This window comes from Pungitius pungitius, chromosome 17, assembly GCF_949316345.1.
Source record: "Pungitius pungitius chromosome 17, fPunPun2.1, whole genome shotgun sequence".
Lineage (NCBI taxonomy): Eukaryota > Metazoa > Chordata > Actinopteri > Perciformes > Gasterosteidae > Pungitius > Pungitius pungitius.
The window spans coordinates 17,368,248-17,392,141 of record NC_084916.1 but is presented as its reverse complement, the minus strand read 5'-3'; the positions used below and the strand labels follow the sequence as shown (position 1 = coordinate 17,392,141).

General features: G+C 49.5%; 1 protein-coding gene across 1 annotated transcript in view; it reads left to right on the top strand.

Annotated features, from left to right (window-relative positions):
* Window positions 1–1,383: 1,383 nt before the first annotated feature.
* The window catches only part of grin2da (glutamate receptor, ionotropic, N-methyl D-aspartate 2D, a), a 93,414-nt gene continuing 70,903 nt past the window's right edge, over window positions 1,384–23,894 (top strand). Inside the window, exon 1 of the mRNA XM_037473706.2 lies at window positions 1,384–1,530. The gene's annotated coding sequence lies outside the window, so the exon portion shown is untranslated. The remainder of the gene's footprint in view (window positions 1,531–23,894) is intronic.

The following is a 23,894-nucleotide window of genomic DNA, read 5'->3' as shown; positions in this document are numbered from 1 at the left end:
ATGGCCGCTCATCTGTGCGGCCCGGCCTCCTCCCGGAAAATTAGAAGCGCGTTTCGAAAGGTCTGCGAGCTCGTTTCTATTCTCGTGCCAGGAAGACGCCTCTCTCAGGTCCTCGAAGGAAGATAAAGAGCAGGACTCGTTCATCCAATGTGACGAGGACGAGGCGAACGACACACAGCAGCACGCTCGTCTCCTCTGGGTGTCGCTTTAAAACATTAAAAAGCACCTGGCGATGGTGTGGGTCAGTGGTGAGGCGGCCTGTAAGAGACCCACACACACACACACACACACACACACACAGCTACAAAGTGTAAAGATAGAGCACGATGTCATCTATGCATTCAAGAAGCCGGTGGAAGGTGATGCCGTGTGTGAAGGTGAGATCCTGCTGACTGCAGAAGAGTTTTCCCCCCCGAAGCTGCATCATCTCCAGCGTGAGTTGTGTAACGCGGGAAAGAAAGAACGGCGTGTTAATTACCCCGCGGAGAGGAGGCTGGGGGGAGACGTCTGGCTCATCTAGAGGACGCAATTATTGTGCAGCGGAGAGAGAGGGGGGGGTCCTGGTGTTTTTCAGCAGGTTACGAATCCTCGCTGTTTAGTCCTGACTCCAGGAGGACTTTTCTAACCTGGTTTCAGAGCATCACAATAATCAGAAGAATAAGCACCGCGATTTGCTAAAAATGAATCAAGAGTAACACTAAAGCCGACTTATGCGAAGGGGGTCAACCAGTGGGTCACATTATAATGTGTTATAACCTGTGTTGTGACTGAAGTTGCCCCCCCCCCCCCCCCCAGTGAAAATGCATCACAGTGAAGCAGAGAGTAAGCCACCCAGAAGAGCTGCTCAGTGAACTTTCTAATCTGATCAATTTATTTGTTTGATCGACACAGGTTCCTCCTCAGGTGTGAGTGTCCTCCCCCATCTGTCCCAGAGAGAAGGAATGAGGAAGAAATTAAGGAGGGGGGGGGCGTCCTTGGGAGGGAAGCAAGAGGGAGATGACTAGAGAGAAGAAATAAACATTCAGGGAAATACGTGGAAGAGAAATCATCCCACAGCGGGCAACTTAGTTTAGCATTCAACACGTGTCGCGAGGAAGGCATGAGGGGAGGGAGGGAGGGAGGGAAGAGGAGAGAGAGCGAGGGAGAGAGACGTTGCTAGGTGACAGAGCGTACATAGTGAATTTGAAGGGAATAAGGGGAGAGGAGAGAGTGAGCGAGCGGGACAGAGGGAGCAGTCAGCAACATGTAGCCTCGCCGAGTGGAGGAAAAGGTCCAAACTGTGCGTGCGCGCGTGATCACCTGCTTCGTGTGTTTGTGTGTGCGTGTGCATGCGTGTGTGTCTGTGTGTGTGGGGGCAGGGGGTGGGGGGTGGGGGTGGGGGGGGGGAGGTGGTCCAAAGGTTTTTTTTTGTCGTTTCATTCCGAGGACATTACCCCCGCAACGGAAGAAGCGCGCAGGCTCTGCGCCGCAGGACATGTCCGGAGGAGGGATGCGCGCGGACACAAGAAGAGGCTCGCGCTGCTGAGGACAGTGAGTGAATTCTCTCCGTGTCTCACGCTGGACTCTGGTCTGTCCCTCTGCTGTCTTTCCGTCTTGTCTCATTAAGTGTCCCCGGCTTTGCCCTTCACGTTCCACGTTGCTTGAATGTGGGGCGCATGCTGCATGTCCCTCCGGGGGCGTGCCCGAGCACGTCTGTGCACGTATGTGCACATGCCCATGGGGGGCACTGGTGGGACGCAGCCGGCCGGTGTTGCGCGAGGAGGCTTTGACCCCTCTGTGTCATTGATGCGCGTGCACGCCGGTGTGGCTGGTCTTTTTCAGCCAGACGCTGACACACACACACGCCCGCGCGCGCACGGACCGGTGCGCGATCCCCCCTCTGTCCGTCTCTCTGTCACGCGGGGAAGTCAGCGCGCCACTTGCACGCGGTGACGGGCAGATGTGACAGATGTGACATGTCGGAGAGCCCCGCGCACGTTCACGCCAGGCATTTTTATCCTGTATTTTCCCAAACGGTTGTTGCGCAGATGTACGTCGAGCCCCCCCCCTTTACCCGTCTCTCCCCCTTCTCCCCCCCCTTTCCCCCGCACCCCCCCCCCCCCCTCTACCTTTTAGTATTATTAGCTGTAGGGCAACTATTAGACCGGGATCAATGTCCTCTGCGCGCGTGTGTTTCTGCGCACATTAGCAGCTGGTGCAGCAGCAAGCGGCTGTGTGTGTGTGTGTGTGTGTGTGTCTGTGTGTGTCTGTGTGAGTGTGAAAATCACTCCCCGGGACAGATAAGGAAATTGGGATTCAGAGCTAGGGCACCCCCCCCCCCCCTCCCTCCACCACAACACACAAACACAATTCCTTAGAGCATGATGGGAATAAAAACCCTACTCCTAATAAGGAGGTAATAAGGGTGCTGCAGTGTGTGGGTGTGGGTGTGTGTGTGTGTGTGTGTTTCCACAGTTTGTTTTGAATATCCAGTCCCCCACAGGCGCCCCCCCCCCTTCCATCTCTTGTTATGCTGAGGTTGGGCCCCGTAATGAAGAATCTTCTTGCTTCTTTTAAAGTGCTCAGAAGCTGTGAGCAGCCGGTTTGTTTCCACTAAGAGCATCACGTTCCACCTGCTCCTCACCCTCACCCTCACCCTCACCCTCACCCTCACACCAAACTAAGCACTAACTATTTCTTTCTCACGCTGGGGTTGTATGAAAGCTCACGGTAACCATGCCGACCGCCTCTCCTCGGCGGCGACTGGCGTGTCGGACGCGTTAGCGTGACCTCGTGCCCCCTCGGCAGTAGTAGAAAAACCATCATGTCGGCTGCCATCGGCCATTTTGAGGTCAGCCGTTGCTGAGGGATTCGTCCCGACGTTGGACCGGACCGAATGTAACGCAGTGACCACTTCACCAACCCACTTTACATAAACACAAACCCCAAAACTCTCTCAACTCTGAAAAGAAACTGTGCACATTTGACACAGACGACGTACCTGCAGGGTCGCAGGCTGCAGAACCACCGGGCCACTGAAGGCACGCCGTGCAGGTGATGGAGATACCGACCCGGCATCGGTTCGGACGTCTGTCGCCCGACGGAAGAAGAAAAAAAATGGAAAGAACCAGAAGCAGCTCAATCTTCCTGTTTCAAATCTTCCTTTGGTGGCAATCCCACCTCATCGTGTTCCATCATCAGGTGATGGGCTGAATGATCACTTTGAATCATCTCCTTCCTCCTCGATCTCCTTCCTCCTCGATCTCCTTCCTCCTCGATCTCCTTCCTCCCCGATCTCCTTTAGCTGACCTTGTGGTAGATGAGTAGCAGTGGGACGTTTCCCCCACTTTACACTTTAGTTGTTTACTTACTTTAGTGGAGTTTGAGGGTTAGAGGAGCCACACAGACACCAACCAGGACGTTTGTGTGACATCCAAAAACAAACCTCTCAACTTCCCCACATTTTGCCAACAAGGTGCATTTGTGTTATTTCTGCCACCGGTGGCTCTGGGGTTTGAGTTGGTATTAATGGATGTGCCTAATTGGGTTTAATGGCCTCTGTCCCTGATTGGCCCACGGCTCGCTCTGAAGGAACATTTGTATGTAAAAATATGTCCGGACGGATGTTACCGAGTGAACGTGATTAACCCTTTCATCTACTCGCTCTCAGAACACTTTGGTTCACACAGACTTTATCTGCGTGACGGTTATCATAAAACCTGTTGGTAGCCGCGTGTCCTCCTGTGAAAGGAGATAAGAAGGAGGCAAACAAGGAGACGAAGGAGGGAAGGAGAGAAGGAAGGAAGTAAGGAAGGAAGGAAGGAAGGAAGGAGTGGTGTAGGAGGAAAGGAGAGATTTCTCTGGGCCAGCGGCCACCTGCTCGGCTGCGTCTCCGTGTGTTTGCAGACGACAGTAGAAGTTGTCGTGTGTCATCACTTCCCACAATGCATCACGACTCCAGGCTTCTCTCTCTCTCTCTCTCTCTCTCTCTCGCTCAGTCTCGGGCCTCTTTGTCTCTGTCGCTTCTCCACAGTCACACAGACGTTTAGTTGTGACACTAAGCCGTCTGAAGGCTTCATCTCGTGTTGTTGAAGTCGCTTTCATGTGGCATCGGAACCATTTGAGACGACTTCAGCCATATTGGTCATGTTTCTTTTTCTTTCAAGGATCACCTGGATTTAATTCTGCTTTCCTTTTGGACCATGCGGCCTTTCCTCAGGTCCCTCAGGTCCTTCCTGAACATCTTCCTTCCTCTTGTTCTCTTTCTTTCTTCTACTTTCTTTCCTTCCCTTCGGTCCTTATTGCCGCCTTCCCTTTATAGCTTAACTCATTCTTCCTAATACCTTTCCTCTTTCACGCCCTTTTTTTTAATCTATACCTCCTCCCTTTCCTCATTCCTCATTCCGGGACCATTGATATCTCGTCTCCTCTTTATCGGCGCGCTCCATCAGCCTCTGTGAATGGATGCCTGAGAACAAGGAGATGAATGGACTAACGCCTGGACACGACTCCCCCCTTGTCTCTTCTGTCTCTCTCAGCACACATCTGAAGCAGGAGTGTGGAGATGAAACCAAGTGAAACAGCCGCCCGCGGTGTCAGAACGCAAGTGATGGATGTCAGGAGGGAGGAGGGGTTGAGGGAGGAGAGAAGAGGGACCGGAAGTAGAAACCAAACAGGGCGAGGGAGTAGGAAAGGATAGGGTGAAGGAAAGAGGAAAGGATCAAGCGGAAGGTGGGGAAGAACAGTAAGGAGCGAGCAGGAGGGATGATGGTGGAGATGTTCCAGTGGCTGGAACCTGAAGGACGAGATGCTGCGGGGTCAAAGTTAATCGAGTTAACATAAGCCATCGGTGTGTGTGTGTGTGTGTGTGTGTGTGTGTGTGGACTCAGTAGGAGATGAAAGAAACTCAAATGGAGAAGACGAGAAGGCACAATTATTCTTTTCCCGTAATGGACACGCCGGGCTGACGTGAATACCAACGACAGGTGGAATCAAATGGATATTGATTGAATTTGGTCTTTAATTGGACCTTGTTTGGACGAAGAGATTAATAACTGGAATTAAGCAGACTTGATTGATTTGCTAAAAGCCGGAATTGGATAGAACTGGTTCTGTCGGTTATTGATTCACGTGTTTCCACCGCTGAGCGCTTCTCGACTTCCAGACGACATCTAGTCCCAGATTGAAATGAATCGCTGTGGTAAACATATCGCCCACTTTTAAAAAAGACAACACTTCACATCGTCCCGGGACCACGGTGGAACCGGGTGAAGGTTCACTATCGGGGGTTTTATTTGTCTTCGTGTTGACAGTCAACAAATCATCTCATTTGTTTTGGTCCTGTTTCCCGATTTGGTGCCGTCGCTTGTGAGCAAACAGAAGCTCAGCCATCTTGGCTCCTTTGAAACCGGGTCGCAACTGAGACGGTGCTCCTGCAGCGATGTCTGCTCCCAGGGTGGAGCTGCTCTACATCTGTTATTTCATTTTTGGTGCACCTGTAACCCCATCTGGTGTAGCTTTCAGAGACAAAGGCGCTGGGGAGTAAGGGGGGTGGGGGAGGAGGGGGGGGGGGGGGGGGGCTGAGATGAAGAGAAAAGGAAGAGACAAGGAGACTGGGGTTAAGGGGCGATCAGCACCTGAGGATTGTTTAAGGTCTCCCCCCTTTCTCCCTCCCTTTCTCCCTCTGTTCTCCTCCTTTTAAGCTTTTCCTCTTCTCGCTCGTTTCCCTGCCTTTTGCTCCCTCTCTTTTTCCCTCTCTTTCTCCCTCTCTTTCTCCCTCTCCTTCTCTCCTTTTCAGCCTCCCAGTGAGCTCAGCCTCAGCTGCCAATTGCCCCACAGCCCCCACACACATTTGACAATTAGCCCTCAGCCTGCCTGGACAACCCTCTCTCCTAAGATCCGAGCTGAGCATTGTTGCAGCAGCTTTGGAGAAGGGGGGGGGGGTTTCACAGGCCGATGAGGAAATACCGGTGTGGCTCATCCCACTGTCTGTGTTCGTCACCTCTCAAGGTCGCAGGGACGACAGCAAGGTGCATGTGCCATGTAGTCGATTGAGCCGGGGTCCGAATCCCTGCACGTGATGCTTCGTTGGGTCACGTGATGCTTCGTTGGGTCACGTGATGCTTCGTTGGGTCACGTGATGTTTTAAAGGCTTTTCAAAGTAAGACCTGTGTGAGAAGCTACCGGAATGAACATTTACAAGATGACCAATCAGAGCTTGCTTTTGCATAAATGGTCATGTGATTAAACGCACATTTTGAAAGCATCAGCTACAGTGTGTGAACATTGAGCAGCACACACCTAATTTCAGTGGCTCTTTTAAAATTTAAAATTGCACAACTTTCTGTTGGTTCAGAGACAAATGATAAAATAGCACTTTCTCTATAAAATAAATAATGTGCTGATAGAAGTGTAAATGATCTGCTTCCATGTTTTGCACTTCATAATGTAGCTCAGATACCACAGATATGCTGATGACACCCATCGGTACTTTAATGCAGAGCAAGATGCAGAACATAAACACCCTGTTTAGGCCTGAGGGCAAAAAGAAGAACAAATCAGACCAAAGTATAGTTTCACCATCTGACCAAAACAGCATCCTTCCATCTCGGAAGAAAATACGTAGAAATGCTAATTAATTCTTTTGCCGCAAGCATCTGTGCATAAGAAGCTTTAAAGGGTCCAGGGTCAGTCTTCATAAACAACATAAAAGAAAAATACCAAATGTCCTGATACCAATAACACACTGTTCATTGTGTGGATGAATGACTGCGATCATTCCAACAGGCTCAAACCTAAACATTGATTTGGTAAACATGAATATTCAGAAATACTTTTTAATAATTTTTGAAAGAATCTTTATTTACATCTCTCTATTTCACTGATGAGACGGAACGGGTCGATTCCCACTCTCAGGCATTAATGCCGTTTTATACCTGTGTTAGTTAACCCTATGTACAGTCATGTAATACACTACCAGTGGGTGGAACTCCCTGTTTACAGTGTCAATTGCAATGATGGAGGGCCTGAGGTTATAGTGTAATGAGGCTGGCTCGGGGGGTTGAGTCCCTTTAGGAGTCGTGTAGATGTAGTGACGCTGGAGTAGACTGATAAGTGATTTATTGAGTAAGGTTTTCTTTCAGAGGGGTTTCATGCATTACAATTGAGCTGGTTAGACTCTGATAATGATATATAATCATGCCACACTGCCACATGTAAAATAATAACTCACGGTTAAACCAGCCCCCCCCCCCCCCCCCCCCCCCCGGTGCCACACAGCCGGCTTGTGGCATTTATGTCAACAGAAGTGAAAAATGGTCTTGACATTCATATTACACCAACAGCTCGTGTGCAACAGTGAACATAAACAACAACAGCGCAGCAGCACGTCATGTGTGTCGAGAGGGGGGGGGGGGGGGGGGGGGGGCACACCTTCCATCGGTTCCCGTGGGTCTTCCTCTGCAGCTCCTTTGGCATCCGCCCACAGTCCAGCAGGCGAATCCAATGACCAACGGTTGGCTTGAGAGGATCTCCTGGTTTCTGCATAAATGCTTTCTGATTGGCTCATTTGGCCCACGCCGGTTCCCTCTGTTCCCTCTGTTCCCTCGTGGTGGAGGCGGAAATGCTGTAATCGATCGATTAGGGTTCGAGCCGTGTGCTACTGATCGTTTCGTCGGGCCCTGTGATGCTGGAAAAAAAACCCAGATCTCGGAGCTTTTCCTTTGGTAGCTCTCCCTGCAGCCAGTATGACCTCTTGTGGCTCCTGGTAGAAACCGGTGAGTTATGAGCTCATTACTCTGCAGATTAGCGCTCAAACCCGACAGCGCTGCTTGTTCGGCCCGGCGGGTCGAAGGCTGAGGCTTTGAAACAAGCCTTGTTTGCACAGAAGGGAACCGCAGGTCGGGTCGCCTTGTGTTTCCATTCTTGGTTTAAGTGAATGTCATTTGGCTGTTTGTTGTGTAAAGCAACAGCAAAGGGAACCGAGCCCTTGATGGTCCGGACACGGAGGCCCTGCGACGAGATGCATGGCAGGAAAACGGCGGTGTCCAAGGTTCCTCCGTCTGTTTTCTATAAAGGAGCTTGTGACATAGCCGAAAACAGTGAAAACGGCAGAAAGACGGCACTTTAGTCGCCGTGCCACGAAAAACGCTCCAACGTGGATCAGAGCCCTCTTTTAGTGTTTGCTTCGAAGGCTCCTGAAGAGACGGCTGCTGGATGGAAGCGATTTTCCGGGCTGTGAGGAAGATAATTCAGCTCCTCGGTGATGACCCAATGCGTGCAGGTGAACGTATGATGCTGTATGGAAGCCTGCAGGGATCATTTTGGGTAATTTAATGATGTACAACAAACGGAAAAAAAGAAGAGAGCGTTATTACAAACATTAATTATTCTTAATTTATTCTTATTTCTTGAGACTCTTCAATGACTTTAGAAGAAGTGAAATCCATAATGCTAAATTTGGGAATGTTCTTTCGACGTCCAGAAGTTCTGTGAAAAATGTGTGTGGGATTGAGGGGGATTCTTTTGGTACAAATGGAATATACTGTATTTATTCATTATTGACTATTTCCAATAGTCGCTCATCACTCATCTCACCGGTTTGGGTTGGAAGTTTGTTCCTCTTAAGTCTGGATGTGTCTCTATATTTTATATTATTAAGAGTCCTTTACATGCTGCAGTGTGGAGGTTGTGTTCCAGGTGTCCGCATCACATCGCATACCTTTCTCTGTTTTTCGGAGACTTGTTTTTTTCAAAGCCACGTGTCTCTCTTGCTCTTTGTTCCCTCTTTGTTCCGACAGTGAATGACAACAACAGAGGTTTCTGTACCAAAAATCACCCACGGCAACCGTCCTCCTCCTCCTCCTCCTCCTCCTCCTCCTCCTCATCTTCGTCTCCGTCTGAGCCGCCGCGCCTTTCATTTCAAGCATTTCAAGCATTCGCTGAGTGCCCCCCCCCCCCTCGAGGGGTGGTGTGGGTTCTGGTGAGCCCTCCAGCTCCTCTGGGATCCGGAGAAGGAGAACTGGAGGTTTTTCGGGGTGTTGCAGTCGAAGTGGACTCTCGAGCAGCTTGCATGTCTCTCATGAAATAATTGAAATTGAAGTGATGTTCGTACCCATTTCGATGAATCTCTCCCCGGGTTTTACTCGTTCTGCTGGTTTTCGGACTAGCTAAAGGCTAGCATTAGCATTGTCAAGATATTCTGTATTTTCATCACATGTGAAAGTGCTGGTTAGTTTGGCAAATGTCAAATTAAGCAACTATCGGCCTGCCTCCCGGCTCAGGTTCCTGTTGTTTCATGTATATCATTTGCACAAATTTAGCAAATTTAAATGACCTTGTTGAGTATTAACGAGTTTCCTTTCCTCTTTCGGCATTTCAGAGGGAAACACCCCACTTGTTATTCCTCTAGTGTTCTTACAGCTGCAGCTTTCAGTTGATTAGCAAGTTGTAAGTTGACAACCTCATAAAATATGAGGCGTTTCAGTATCTCAAACCGTTTGGGCCAGATGCTCCACCCGGACCGGCAACAGTATTAAAAACACAGCCTTAATCATTTAAAGCTCTTTGATGTCAATCACCATCAATATTTTGACAGTAGGCGGCATGTTTTTTTTAACATATTTTGGGCTGTGGGAGGATGAACCTGTAATGAAAACCTGCATACTCACATCCCCTCCTCCTCCTCCACCTCCTCCACCTCCTCCACCTCAGAGCTTTATACTGTTCTTGTTTATTTCTGGGTAAATTAGGTCTACTTTCTGATTACCTCCGGATCTATTTTGGTGTTAATTCCCCCTCGCTGGATTATTGATGCTGAAGATGTAAGTTATAAAGTATGAATGTCATTGGAAACTATTCTTACTCCTTTTGAATTTCTCCATTCATCACTGTGTACTTGGTCACCTACTCACCGCAGCACCAGATGAAGATTAATCCGCTGCTGGAAATAGTCCCTGACAGGTGCCCTATTTCTACCTATAATCAGTGACGTCTGTTCAAAACTACATTTACGGGAAACGTGTAATCCTTTTTTTAATATTTGTTTCTTCAGTGTGAACTAATTAGAGCCGCAGTCAGGTAGCAAAGACAGAATCAGAAGACTCACTAACACATGTCCAGATGGTCAGTCGGGTCTTGGCCTGCGACCTAATGACGATACCAAGCATGTCAATCATTTCAATTGGGACGTACCAGAGTCCAGCCTCCGCCCGTTCCGGCCCCCAGAGTCCAGCCTCCGCCCGTTCCGGCCCCCAGAGTCCAGCCTCCGCCCGTTCCGGCCCCCAGAGTCCAGCCTCCGCCCGTTCCGGCCCCCAGAGTCCAGCCTCCGCCCGTTCCGGCCCCCAGAGTCCAGCCTCCGCCCGTTCCGGCCCCCAGAGTCCAGCCTCCGCCCGTTCCGGCCCCCAGAGTCCAGCCTCCGCCCGTTCCGGCCCCCAGAGTCCAGCCTCCGCCCGTTCCGGCCCCCAGAGTCCAGCCTCCTGGCCCGTCCCCACGGCCCCTGATCGTGCCCCCTCCCTCCCATCCCTTGGTCCTCTCCCCCCCACCCCTAAGGGCCGTCTGGGATCCGGCCCTTGAGGGGGGGGTGGGGTCAGGGGTTGGGCCGCCGCAGCCGCACTGCTCGGCGCCCCCCGCCACGACGACGCCGGAGCCGCACTGCTCGGCGCCCCCCTCCACGACGACGCCGCAGCCGCACAGCTCGGCGCCCCCCGCCACGACGACGCCGCAGCCGCACAGCTCGGCGCCCCCCGCCACGACGACGCCGCAGCCGCACTGCTCGGCGCCCCCCGCCACGACGACGCCGCAGCCGCACTGCTCGGCGCCCCCCGCCACGACGACGCCGGAGCCGCACTGCTCGGCGCCCCCCGCCACGACGCACGGCCGCCGACCCGGCAGACCCCCCGAGACCCAGAGGCCCGGCCGCCGACCCGGCAGACCCCCCGAGACCCTGAGGCCCGGCCGCCGACCCGGCAGACCCCCCGAGACCCGGAGGCCCGGCCCCCAACCCGGCAGACCCCCCGAGACCCTGAGGCCCGGCCGCCGACCCGGCAGACCCCCCGAGACCCTGAGGCCCGGCCGCCGACCCGGCAGACCCCCCGAGACCCTGAGGCCCGGCCGCCGCCCCGCCAGAACCCCCGAGACCCTGAGGCCCGGCCGGCCCCCCGAAGGACCCGACACATGGCCGCCATCACCCGGAGTTCCCCGCGCGGTCCAGGATCGTCGGGTCCCCACCCTCCCTCCCCTTGTCTGATTTTTTCCGGTTCTGCTCCCCTTTAGGACCGTCTGGAATTCGGTCCTTGAGGGGGGGGTTCTGTCACGGTTTGGCTTCGCTTCCTGTTTTAGTTTGAAGTTTCATGTCTCTTGTGGTCCTGGGTTAACTTCACTTCCTGCCTTGTCTTGTGATTGCGTGATTGATTCCACCTGTGTCCAATCACCTGCACCTCCCTTGTGTATTTAAGCCCTGTGTGCCAGTTGTCCTTTGTCGCGTCATTGTCCATGTCAGTCCTCGTTGGTGCACGTTTTTGGCTTCTGTTTGGTTCTGTGGTGAATAAAGATCACCTTCTGAAAACTCTGCGTTTGAGTCCTGCCTGCCTGCCTGCCTTCCGCCTGCACCAGCTTCCTCATCTGACACGTAGCACTTCCTCATAACGTTTCACCTTGAACCATCACCCTGTTGCTCCTCTGATTTCCATGCTGCAAAATCGGACGGCACGCAGAAGGACTTCCAGGTATTTTTGGCACGATGCGTTTGACTAACTATGCATTGGCATCAAATGAGTATTTTCCCGCTCTTCTGAATACTATGTAATTATATTGAATTGTATGTAATCATGGGTGTAGAACGCATGCCCATTGGCCCTCACCTTCAGCCTTTTGAAATATTGACATTTTAGCCTCCAATATATGAATTGTCTGATAACTCAGGACAGAACGTCTTCATATCTCACTTTCACTAAGCATTCCATGCATAATGCTTCTCCTCATCTGCCCGGCTGTTCGTTCGGCTGTTTCCTTTACCACCAAATCCCCCCCCCCCCCCTCCAACATCTCCACCTCCTTCCGGGACGGAGGAGCGTCTTTACGACCATCTCAAGCTTTGGAGCCACTTTCGGAGTGCTCGACTTTATTCGAACCTTTTGGCTGGGCGTAAATGGAAGCAATACGTCTGAGACAATCGATATATCCCCGAAACCCATCTTCATGATGAAATTATTGATCAGAGGAAGCCTGGGAAGCACCGAAGGCTCCCGGCAGACGTCAAAGCTAATCTCGTAAATTTGCACACAAATGCAGAAACGATTCAGACTTGGGTGGCCTGAGACTCTCGAACCTTCACAACCTGCACCGCGTTGAAGGGCTCTTTGGAGGTTTCCAGGCCATCAGTCCAGTGGACGTCGTGTTGGAGCCTGTAGCCAGATGACTCATACAGTTCAGCTGGAACTAAGTCTCCCGGTCACCCAATCAGGGAGAAAAGCCTCATCAATGGGCCGTGCCTTACGACGTGGAACTACACTCACAAAGTCAAACGAAGAGTCAAACGAAGCCCCAAAGCAGCTTTCTCCTTGCGTCCGTCTCAGTAACAAATGGAAATCTCTGCTCACGAAGAACGAGTCGTACAATTTAAAGCCCAATGTGCACCTTGAGTTTTGTCAAATGTCCTGGTGACTCAACGTGTTGTGGTGGACCTTGTCTCCGGCTTTAATGAGTGACAGATCAGCCCGCCAGGCGATGGACGACGGCGCCGCGGCGCCTCGTCCTCAGAGGGCTGGCGTCCCGCTGCAAGGTCACGCCGAGGGAGACGACGCCCCCCCTGATTGCCAGAGACAGACTCATCTGCTCGGCTTTAACATTCCGGACTGAGTGAAGGGAAAGAACGGCGTGTTCTTAAAGGCTTGTTGATGTAAGTTTGGGACGCTTGGTTCCATTTCCTGGCGTCTTTTAATGTTTCGCCATAATGAAAGCATTAGTTTCAACCTTTTTTTGTTTTGAGGGGCACGTTGGGCTTAATTATACTGTTAATTCAGTGCTCCGTGCTGCAGCATTTGTTTGTGCTGTTCAGCTCCAGTTGTTTCAAAATGGTCCGGCTATGATATAGTTCACGTTTAAATGAAGCAGTGTGTCTTATAATTATAATTCAATCCACTTGTCACAAATGGAGCGTTGATGGGATTTTATACCACAGCGCTGTGTCTGAGGACGGCTCCTCTATCTGCAGAGCGCCGCTCGCCGCCCGGGGACCAGACAGCAGAGTGGCTGAAGGTTTACCGCATTGCTCAAGGGTTCATCAGCCCACAGAGCTGCTCTCTGCTGGGAGGCTCTAATTATGAAGGTGATGCGAGCGGTTTGCTGCATGAACGTGTGTGCAAGATGATTTCACATTTCTATTATTGACTTTTTGGTGTTTGAATTCAGCTTTTGCATATTTTCTACCATTTGCAACGCAAGGAGCTGCAGTTTGGGGACGTTTTTCTTTAAGATAGTTTGCAGAGAACGTTTTCAAATCCCAAACCTTTTGATTTTGTTGTTTTATTAATTGCTTCCGCTCGCGCACAAGTCCCCACCGAAGTGTTTTTATGAACATCAACCCCCAGATTCGGTGCGGGTTCCTGAATTAGCGGCGAAGTCGTGCAGATCAACGAATGCAGGAAGGCAGCTTGCGCTCGGGGGGAATCAAACAAGCACTGTTGAAAACAACTGGGCCCATTTTCAACTAAAAGACAAATTGCGCTCCGTTTCCTTGTTGCTTCCTCCGGAGCGTTCGAGACGTGAGGAGACCAATAACAGTTTGATAATTGTTTTGGGATTTTCTTGTTGTTTCGTGTTGTAGCTGCTGATGAGGGGCCTTTGGACCCCTGTTTGGACTCCAATGCAGCTAGTACTTAGATTTCCACTGTTGTTACATACAAGTAATTCTCCAATAAATATAATACAGTTTTTCTTCAAACAACAAACTTAGAGGATGCACGTATTGAAACACTTCCGATTCGTCCCCCTGTCCTCAGTCAACCTGCAGCATCAGATGATGATATCGTAGTGTGTATTTCAGTGTCAAATGGAGATATTCTTTATCCTCACCCGCTGACCCGTCTCACTGAGAGGCCGGCGTGGGCAGGGGGGGGGGGGGGGGGGTCGCACAGCTCCACCGGCGTTTCGCCCACGTCGGGCGGCTCAGTGCAGAGAGCAACAAAAGCGTCCCGGTGAAAGTGTGTCCTCCACCTTTATCGTCCTTTCAATCTGCACCTGTTTTTTACACGAGACCCAATGAGAGGGCGGCTCAGCCTCCGCCATGGAGCCCCCCCCCCCCCCCCTTCCCCCTATCCCCTCCCCTCCCCGAGCTCCTCAAAGCCCTTCACGCTCTTCAGTGCAACGTTCAGATGGCTCGCGTTGTTTCCGTCCGTGTGACAGAAACCAAACAGGGCGCCGCAGCGTCCGTTAAGGAGATTATGACATCGGCCCGTAAAGCCGCCGCTATCTCCATCCAATTACCCCGCGGGTAAATTGATTCTTCCTCTCGCCTCTGCGGGGGCCTCGCCGCCGCGTTGCCCGGACCCGCGGCCCGCGCGTCGGCTGTCTCTCCCCCCCCGACATCCGCCCAATCAGCGGCGAGCGGCCCTCCGCCGGTCTCATCAGCGGCCCTTTCCCCCCGTCCCCCCGTCCCCTCCGTGTCCTATTGACAGGCTCTTAAATAATGCAGGACTCTGCGATGATAAGCGGCACAGAAATAGCCCGCTTCTTTAAAACGCATGTCCTCCTCGTGTCTGGCGTCAACGCTGAGGTTCAGGCGTAAGCCGAGCTTTCACGTTCACAGACACCGACACAGAGGTGGGTTTTACCGCCGACCCCGATAACGGCAGCCGGCAGCTTTACAGTAGGAGTCCGTGTCCGTGAATTTATGTGTTTTTTGCTTTAACTTTCCTGTGGAGTCACTGACACGCGCCCCCACCCCCCCCCCCCCCGTCCTCACCGGGTACACATCACCTTGCCGCTTATTGATTTCTGCTCTCCTCCTCTAAGTCTTGTGCAAACGCCGTGGATGGGAGTCTGGATGTAATATGGCGAGGTTCCTGCAGTGTGAAGGGGCTTCATACAGTGCATGGGTTTGTCCCAACGTTATGAAAGCATAAGGAATGAGAGCTTCTAAAGCCATGTGAAATACATCAACCTGCTGGGGGGGGGGGGGGATGTTGTGCCTCATGGGATGCGAGCCAGGAGACTGCATCCTCCTGATGGTGAGGACGGGACGTGTCCCGTGTGAGCACCCCCCCCCACACCCGCTCTTCTGTTTGAACACCGCACTTTAATCTAGGGCCGTAAATTGCTTATCGGGGGCCACGGTTTGAGCGTTTGGCTAAAAGCGCTGATCGTAAACACTCCTCCATCCTTTCCAGGGTGGAGGCTTCAGGGTGGGGGCTCGTTAAGACAGAAGAAGAAGGAGAGGAAGAAGAAGAAGAGACTCTCTGTTGGCAGTTGTTGGCCTATGACTCCACCTTCTGCAAAGCATCTCATCGCTCTTGTGGGGGGTGGGGGGTTATTGTGGGAGGACGGCTTTTTCTCCCCTCTACCGGGTGCCAGGTGGTTTATTGGCTTCCTGTTTTTTCCCAGGCCGCCTTGTGGGAACATCTGACAGCCAGACGGTGCGCAGTGATGAACGATGGATGGTTGCAAAAAGGTTCTTTTTTTTTTTAAAGGAATGACAGATGAACTGGCTAAAAAACGTCTTCAGCACATAGAGGACTTGTGAGGAGAGAGAGGGACACTGAGTACAGGTGCCGTCTTCTCTTCAGCTTGTTCCTTCAGTGGTTCCTTTCCTCTTCCTGCGTGGTCCCTGTTGTCCTCCATCCCCTCCTTTCCTTCCTTCTCATCCCTGGCTGCGTCTCTTCCACACAGCAGACCGTTTGGGTTCCTTGTGAAGGAAGGTGAAGCTCCGTTGGTCTGCTGAAATGCTCCTTCAGTCCAAGGGGATCGATGCTCCACCACAGTTTGCTCATCAGGACGCTAAAGCTGCTGCATGGACTGTCCAACCACTCCGTCATCACCATTTTACTCTCATTTCTCATTTTCCTTCCAATCTGCCCTTCTTCCTTTCCTACATCACCTCGGTCACTTCCTATCTTTCAGACTCACTCTCCCTCCCTTTGTTGCTCTCCGATGCCACTTTTCCTTCCTTCTATATTTCTTACTTCTGCTCTCCTTTCTGTTCTACTTTCCTGCCTCCTTTGTTTCAGCCTCTTCATTGTTTTACTTTCACCTGTATGATCCCTCCTTACTGTCCCCTTCCTCCACTATCTTCTCTCCTTTACAGTCTTTCCTTCCCCTTCCTTCCTTCCTTCCCTACTCCCCCTTCAGTGAATCCTTCTTTCCTCCATCGCTGCGTTAAAGCACCACCAACTCTTCTTTGCTCAACCTTTCCGAACATGTCTTCCTCTAATTCCTCTCATCCTTGAACCCTAATGCCTCTCCCCTTCCCTCCCTCGACTTTACGAATGACTCCGTCCTGTCAGTGTGTTTACATCGAGCTGCCTCTTCCACTCAGCCGTCCTCGCTGCGGCACACAAACACGCCGCCGCACCTCGGCGTCCCCGAAGCCAGCCGCTCGCACTCTTGCCAAGACGCGAACGTGGCTATTTTTCAATCAAGGAGGAGCAGATAAGAGCGGGCGGAGGTGTTCTCATTGTGATTCATCGGGTGTTTCATCTTCTGTGGTGGAGCGACCGGGAGGACTTCGGCTCACCGGCAGCATCGAACCCCCCCCCCCCCCCCCCCCCAGGCTGCTGGTTGCTAGTTGGAGGCGATGAGTTGGCAGGGTGGAGCTCACAGGGGGACCATGGCATTCAGTTCAGAGTCATTAAAGCTCTTCTGTGGGACGGCTCACGTGACGATGTTTCGTCTATAGTTATTAATGGATCACATCAAAAGGTTCCAGCACCGCTCACTGCTATTATTATTTGTTCTAAACAACGATGGTAATGCAAAAGCAGAGCCTTTCCTTATCACTCCAGGAAAACAAGCCTTGTACTTTGTAGTTTGATTGAGAGCGGGTTCATTCATTGAAGAACCGTTTCCAACGAGGCCTCTCCGATGTTCCTGCTTAAAAAAACAGGTCACATGTCTCCTAAAAAGAATTGCTCCCCTGGCAATTTAACATAATGGATTTAGTATGTTAAACACAAGATTTCCTGTATAAATTTCATACTCATTTTTATTATTTAATGTATGAATAATGCATATTGATCCTTATCCTGCTCTTTGGTGAAACTAACAAATAATTGCAAATGTGAAATAATCATGTGCAACATGCGACTCGTGTAGAGTTCATGAACAACCCTCCGGAGACACGACTGTCAAAGGAAGTCAAACCCAAAACGGAAACCCACACCGACACGCACAGCGTGGCGGGGGCTCCTCCAGACCTCCCCCGAGGATAAAGTTTCATAAGGAGAAATCACACGCACCCCCCCCCCCCTTACTCCCTTTCCTTCTATCCAAAAAAGGGAGCAGGGTAATATTTTCTCACCTTGACTTGTTGTCCACAGCACCGTCTCTTTAATCACAATTGGGTTAATGATCACTTAAAGAGGCGTCTGTAGGGTCGGCAAAGCGCCTCCGTTAATTACTGTGAAGACGCTGCAGGAGTCTCGTTAATCTCACCTCATCCTCCTCGGGCCCTCTGCGGGATTCCTGCACCTCTTTTCTGCTTAAAAAAAAAAAAATCTTGATTACGGTGCGTTTGACCTGAGGAGTAATGTGCCGGTGCAGAGGTCTGGATGAGCGAAAACACCCTTAATTAGGAAACGTGTGGGCTTCAAAAGAGGGCAGAGAATCAGTGTCACGCCGAAACACAGACTGTGAGGCCCGAACCACAGCGGACGCTCTCCAAACCATCACTCTCACTGTATTTCTCTGTGCTGCCGAGTGCGTCAACGCGCTCTAATCCCGTCATCCAAACCCTTGACCCCTGTTGTCGGTCTCTCAGGGAGTCTTCAATTAACACATCAAAAATCGTACCGACAAGAAGGAACAGGGGTTGTGAGGAATCTGTGCTGCGATCTGCACCCACTGTTAACGCGTCGAGAGTGAAAACACAATTAGAGCGGCTCGGAGGAAACGATGGTCCAGATGAGTCGTTGAACTAGGTATTTCTCATTAGTGGTTGAGACTCTGTCTTTGTAAGGTGAAGTTGTGGTACATTCGGACCAGAGAGACATGAAAGAACGTCACCCCTCGCTCATTTGAATCCACTCCAGTCATCTTATAACGGGGCCGTTTGAATGCCTGACTCCATCAGCCGCTTTTACAAGTGGCCTTTGTCTTGCAGACTATTCCCATTCCAGCACCCAATCACACTCCCTTTGGCTAACGAAAGTCATTGCATTCATTGAATTGCAGCATCCATTCAGTCTTAAAAGCGCTGGTGGCGAGGCGGCCGCAGCTCTCCGCACACGTCGACCGCTCTGTGCTGGTGTTGGTTTCTGGGTGCGTGCTGCACGTCTGCACATGTTCACACAGGCTCGTGTGATTTTTGCGTGTCTGCATGTAGGAGCGAGCACCTGACTCCCTTCGGGTCCAATCAGCAGCTCGGTTGTAAATCATTTCGCCGGTGGCCCTCGGTGTCAGCCGTGTATTTGGAGTTGGCCGTTTACAGATAGCTGCACACACGCCGCCCTCTGCACCACTTTCAGTGCCAATATTGCTTTCATGCAAGGATGGTGAAAATACAAATTGGTGGATGAGTGTATTTCAAGAAAAAATTGAAAAGCCGCATTTCTTTAAGGAAAAGTTTGGAGTGGAATGAAGACGTGGAATGAGGAGGAAGCAGATGTATTTAATTCAGGGTGAAACCTGCCTGCGGAACCAATGATTGCCAATCATCACCGTGAATTCAAACATGCTTCCTGCTGTTTATGACTCTTCAACGTCAACCATCCGTCTCTCAGAGTGTCCAGTTTGTCAGGTCGCATAATATTACAGCGAAGGACACCAAGACTACGAACATTTACTTACGAATGTCTCCATGGATATTTTGGCAATTTCTCTGCACGTTTCTCCCGATTCACGTCCCAAACGGATATTTCCTGCAGCTATGCTTCCCCTTGAGTCGCGTTTCATTGCTCTGCACATGTCTTGTTATCCATCTTTCAAAGAGCAATATTTAAAACTGTAGAGGAGGCACAAACTGTAGGAAGGTTGTAAACAACAAAAAATAGAAACAGAACACTTAGATTGCATCAGCATTAACACTCTTATGAGAGCAAAGTTGAAAAAGATGAATATTAAATATTAAGTTATTTGAGCGCTGGGATGCACACAAACCTTTATTAAAATCATTAAAACGTAAAAGTGAAAGTTTATTGCTGCAGCAGAAGCACACAGTCAAAAGGTTCCATTATGTTAAACATTCACTGCATATTTAACAAATATGACTCACGTTTTATAATCACTTGTATTTACTGGGAAATGTGGGAGTAAGTTGTTGGTGAAAATATTGTGCTCTTTACTGCGTACAAATATCTCAAGTTAATAGACACATACGTGACAATAAGAGACACCATTTTAGATAAATGCAAAGCTGGAAAGTAATGAACTGGAGTCTAAACAATAGGTTTGGTGAATATTGATGAAAACAGCGTTCTCTCTGATCATTTTCATCTACATTGAATGTTTCGTGGGCGTTTTATTTTGTAACTTTAAAATTGTAGCTTTCCCTCGCTTCGCAAAACCAATTAAACCGCACTAACAAAAATAAAAACATACATAAATATAGCCTTCTGTAATTACTAGATAAAGATGAGCCAAAGTTACCTCTTTTCGGGGGAAAAGCAAAGTCACCCTCTTGAAATGAAACGCGTGAGATCTTTTCTAAACGTGTTATTAAGCAGAATCCCTAAATGTCTTCAACAAACATCTGCTCTGTTTTTTGACAACGTACAAAATAGACTCTGCATCAATTTGTATGATTGAAGATGCTGCACCAAAGGTCCCGTCTTCATTGAGCTGTCTCACCGCTCCCTGCGGAGGGCATTTGACGCCTTCAGGGGCAGAAGATTCCGATGGGAAATTAGAGGTGCTGTTTTGAACCAGAGCCACAAGAAAGAGACAAACAACTGAAGCTACATGTTCTCCTTGCCAAGCAGAATTTCAGGCATATGTATTTAAAGAGGTCATATATTTAGCGAATATATAGAAGAACTATTAGTTGTAAGCTTTTCCTTTTACAAAAAAAGACTGGCGTTTGGTTTATGGCAGCCATCATCAAAAAGTCACTGGTCATTTATCTTCTCTATCTAGGTACTTTCCATTTTTCACTGTACTGGCACCTGCAGCCTGTAATTTATCTGATATCTGACGTAAAAACATTATCTACATTGATCATTTCTTTTGCGTAACACATACATTTTGTATTTTATCCAGTAGATACAAAAACGACAATCCTAGGAATTAGGAAAGACACGGAAGTTGCATTGACACTTCCTAGAGACAAAATGTGTCTCAGGCTCAAATGGAGCAGCAGAGCACCGGAACCGAGGGTATTGCATTTTTTTAAATATGATTTTTGGGGGAGGATAAGGAAAGGAGTACGAAAGTAGCTTAAAGGATACGGAGAATTCTGGGTTTTAAAGTCTGATGAGATCTGCTATGAGCTGAAAGCATCTTGTTGCAACGAAACAGTAACTGCATAGATCAGCAAAGCAACAAAGTGGATGTTAATGAGGAGGTGAGATGTACTTTCACCGTCCTGCTCTGGTAAAAGCCTTTTTATGCCTTCTGGGCCGAGCCAGCCCTTTGAACAGAATATGTATGAAAGGATTTGAGATCCTTGGGTGGGTTTGAATGAAAGACTGGTGGTTGTAAAATAGTGCTAAAGTGGCCAGCTCTGCTGCTTCTGTGTCTTTATTGGCACTTCAGCAATGCTGCCCCATTTAGAACAGAACCAGACACAAAGAGGCTCACAAAATAAGTCGTCCGGCTACGGCTAAATGCAGAAGAGGGTTTAATACCGGCTCCCGATTGCCAGTAGAAGACGGAGCAACGATAATCCTTCTGGTCGCATCTCGCTGATCGATCTCCAAGATTTCTGTGTCTCTTTGTCTGGTTTGTGGTCTGGATCCACAGTAGCAGGGATCAGGCAGATCAGGCAGATCAGGCGGTTCAATCTGGTTTATCACACAGAACCCTTTCGGGGGCGGTCACGGTCCGTTTGACTTGTGGTGTTCCACAGGGTTCCATAGTGGGTCCCCTGTAAGTCTGCATGTGCAGTCACATATACATCTAACTATAAAGCAAGGAATCTCTTGTATGTGTGTCCTACGGGTTTGACCATGTCCAGGATGTAGACTGGACCCCATCCAATCACACACCAGACACACCAATCAGTTTTAAGCACTATGAAATGCATGAGTTGAGTTCTCCTATCTTCAACCAAAACAGAAGGAAGTGAGTTTGAGGAGGAGGCCACATCAAAGCCAGACGAAGAGACAAATCCTAGCATTTTCTGTACGGTTTTGATAAATTAGTGCATAGTTTCTACAAGAGTTCCATTTTGCAAAGGATCTGAGGCGTGTTGTGTATTGAGTTTGTGGGTGTGCTAATTAATTGTACTGTTTAAAATAAAACATCAAAAATGTGCTTAAGCAGTCGAGAAAAACTGTCAAATATTGGATGGTTAATTATGTCGGTGCTCAGAGTAGAAATAATCAATGAGACACGCGGATCAGAGCATTCATTAAATTGACAATATTTAAAATAAATCCCGCAAAACAATTTATCCGTGTGAAATGTTATTTGTAAAAGCAATTAGCTAAATCTACTCCAAATGAGACACCTTCTTCTCTCTTAAGAGAAGGAAATACATCGAGGAAAATAATCTTTTAACTTTAGCTGGAGGATAAAAGAGAATGAGATGTAATTCTTTGAGAGGTTTGGAGCAGCAGCTGAATGTGAAGGGGGGGCCGTGGGGAGGGGGGGGGGCGTTCACAGAGACGGGATGATCGGAGGCCAATCAATATTCATGGCCCTGGGGTTAACTTTCAGGAAGCTGCGCTCGAACATCAGCGATCTGAAGAGTAGGAAAAGAGGAGCTTCAGACCTGGTGCCGTAGAGGTCGGCGTAGAGGTCGAACCCGTCTGCTTCACGAAGGTCCCGGTGATGATCCATCAGCGGCTTCTTCAGGTGCCTTCGGTTCATGAAGCAATCAACGCCAGGAAGCTGTGAGTGATTGAGGATGACACCGAGGTGTTAATGATGCATCCACTGACTCTTAAAAAGGACTTGGTACCATTAGCTAACGGCTAACATTAGCACGCTCAGAGTGAAAACAGCAACACACTCAGACAATGAAGTTTCGCCGGAATTTGGTTTTTAAAACAGAAAAAATAGACAGGTTTGATAAAGTGGACATAATGATGGTGTTGGATGAAAGGTCAGCAGCAGTTAAGGTCATACAGACACATTCATTTCCTTCTTGATCAACCTACAGGGCGACGCCGTCACCCAATTAGTACGAATACTACTCATAAAACATAGAAAAAGCTCAGGCACGTGGTGTGATCTCATTAATGGTGACTCGTATCGGGTCCTGGTGAAATTACGAAATAGATTTGATAATAACGTCATTAAAGCAGTCAGTCACATCCGTCTTGGACTGGGTGTGTTATCATTCTGAATCAAGCCATCGTACTAATGAACACATTTTAATCAGATTTTTCTTCAGTTAAATTGGATCCAACAATGATTATTGTTTTATTTTCACAAAGTTAATGTCTCCAAGTCTTCATTCAAATCAGAAATACAGACGAGGAACCGGCACAACAGAAACAAGCGCTTCCCTCAGCGGTTGAAGGTGCTGATGGGCGTTCCACCTGCAGACCTCTCAAACCTCTCTGGAGCTTTAGAAGAAGAGTCCGATGGGTCAGAAACGCCATTACGCATCCAGAAGAAGAAGAAGACTTCTTTAACTGAATCTATTAGGGATCTAATAGTGTGTGTGTGTGTGTGTGTGCGTGCGCGCATTTTAAACAGGCTTGACGTTTTAAATCACTGTGTGACCGTCCTTGTGTGATGTTATTGGTAATGGTGCGTCAGGGGAGGAATGGGAGGGGGTGGGGGGGGGGGGGGGGCAGTTTGGAGTTGAAGGACTGAGGAGGATGTTCTGTTTACGCCTGCGGGGTCCATGTTTATTCAGTTCTGTGAGAACTCTCCAAATTGTCCATTCAGCTCATCTTCACTGCTGCCGGAGAGCTGAGGACGTCCAACATGGCCGTCAGAGTTGGTGCAACACCGCGAAGAGATCAAAGGATCACTGACAGACAGGCGAGGTGCTTCGTTGCTTTGTACCGTGAAACAAGAGAAGCAGCAGGACGAGTGTTTCATATCGTCACCTTTAACGCTTGACTTTTGGCTAAATAAGATGTTGATATAAGTTAATTTATATTTCTGTAGTTTTAACACACCGTGTGAATTGATTGTGAAAAGAGATTCGGTCACGTCCTCCTCAAGGGGCCCGCAGCCCTTTATTTGTTAAATCTCACTGTCTTGTGGGGGCCGACTGTAAAAATAATGCGTCTCTCCGAGGATTTAATATTGAACTGTCACGCAAGATCAACTTCCCAATTAACAGCAGATCCCTTCTTCCCTCACCAATAAACAAATGCAGAGATTGATAAACGGGTCGGAGGCCTGGAGGCTGGTTTCCAAGAGACTTTGGACTCAATTCACATGAGACCATCCTGGAAGTGATTTGAATCAAAATGAGAGTAAATTTGTTATTCATCCTCTCTTTCTATTCGTTATTCTCTGTTCTTCTCCATGTTTACACATTTCAGCCATTGATCTCAAATCCGTGTTTAATTGTTAATGGGGATCAAATGTGGAAGAAGCTGCTTCCCTCGTCCTGCCCCCAGACACACACACACACACACACACAC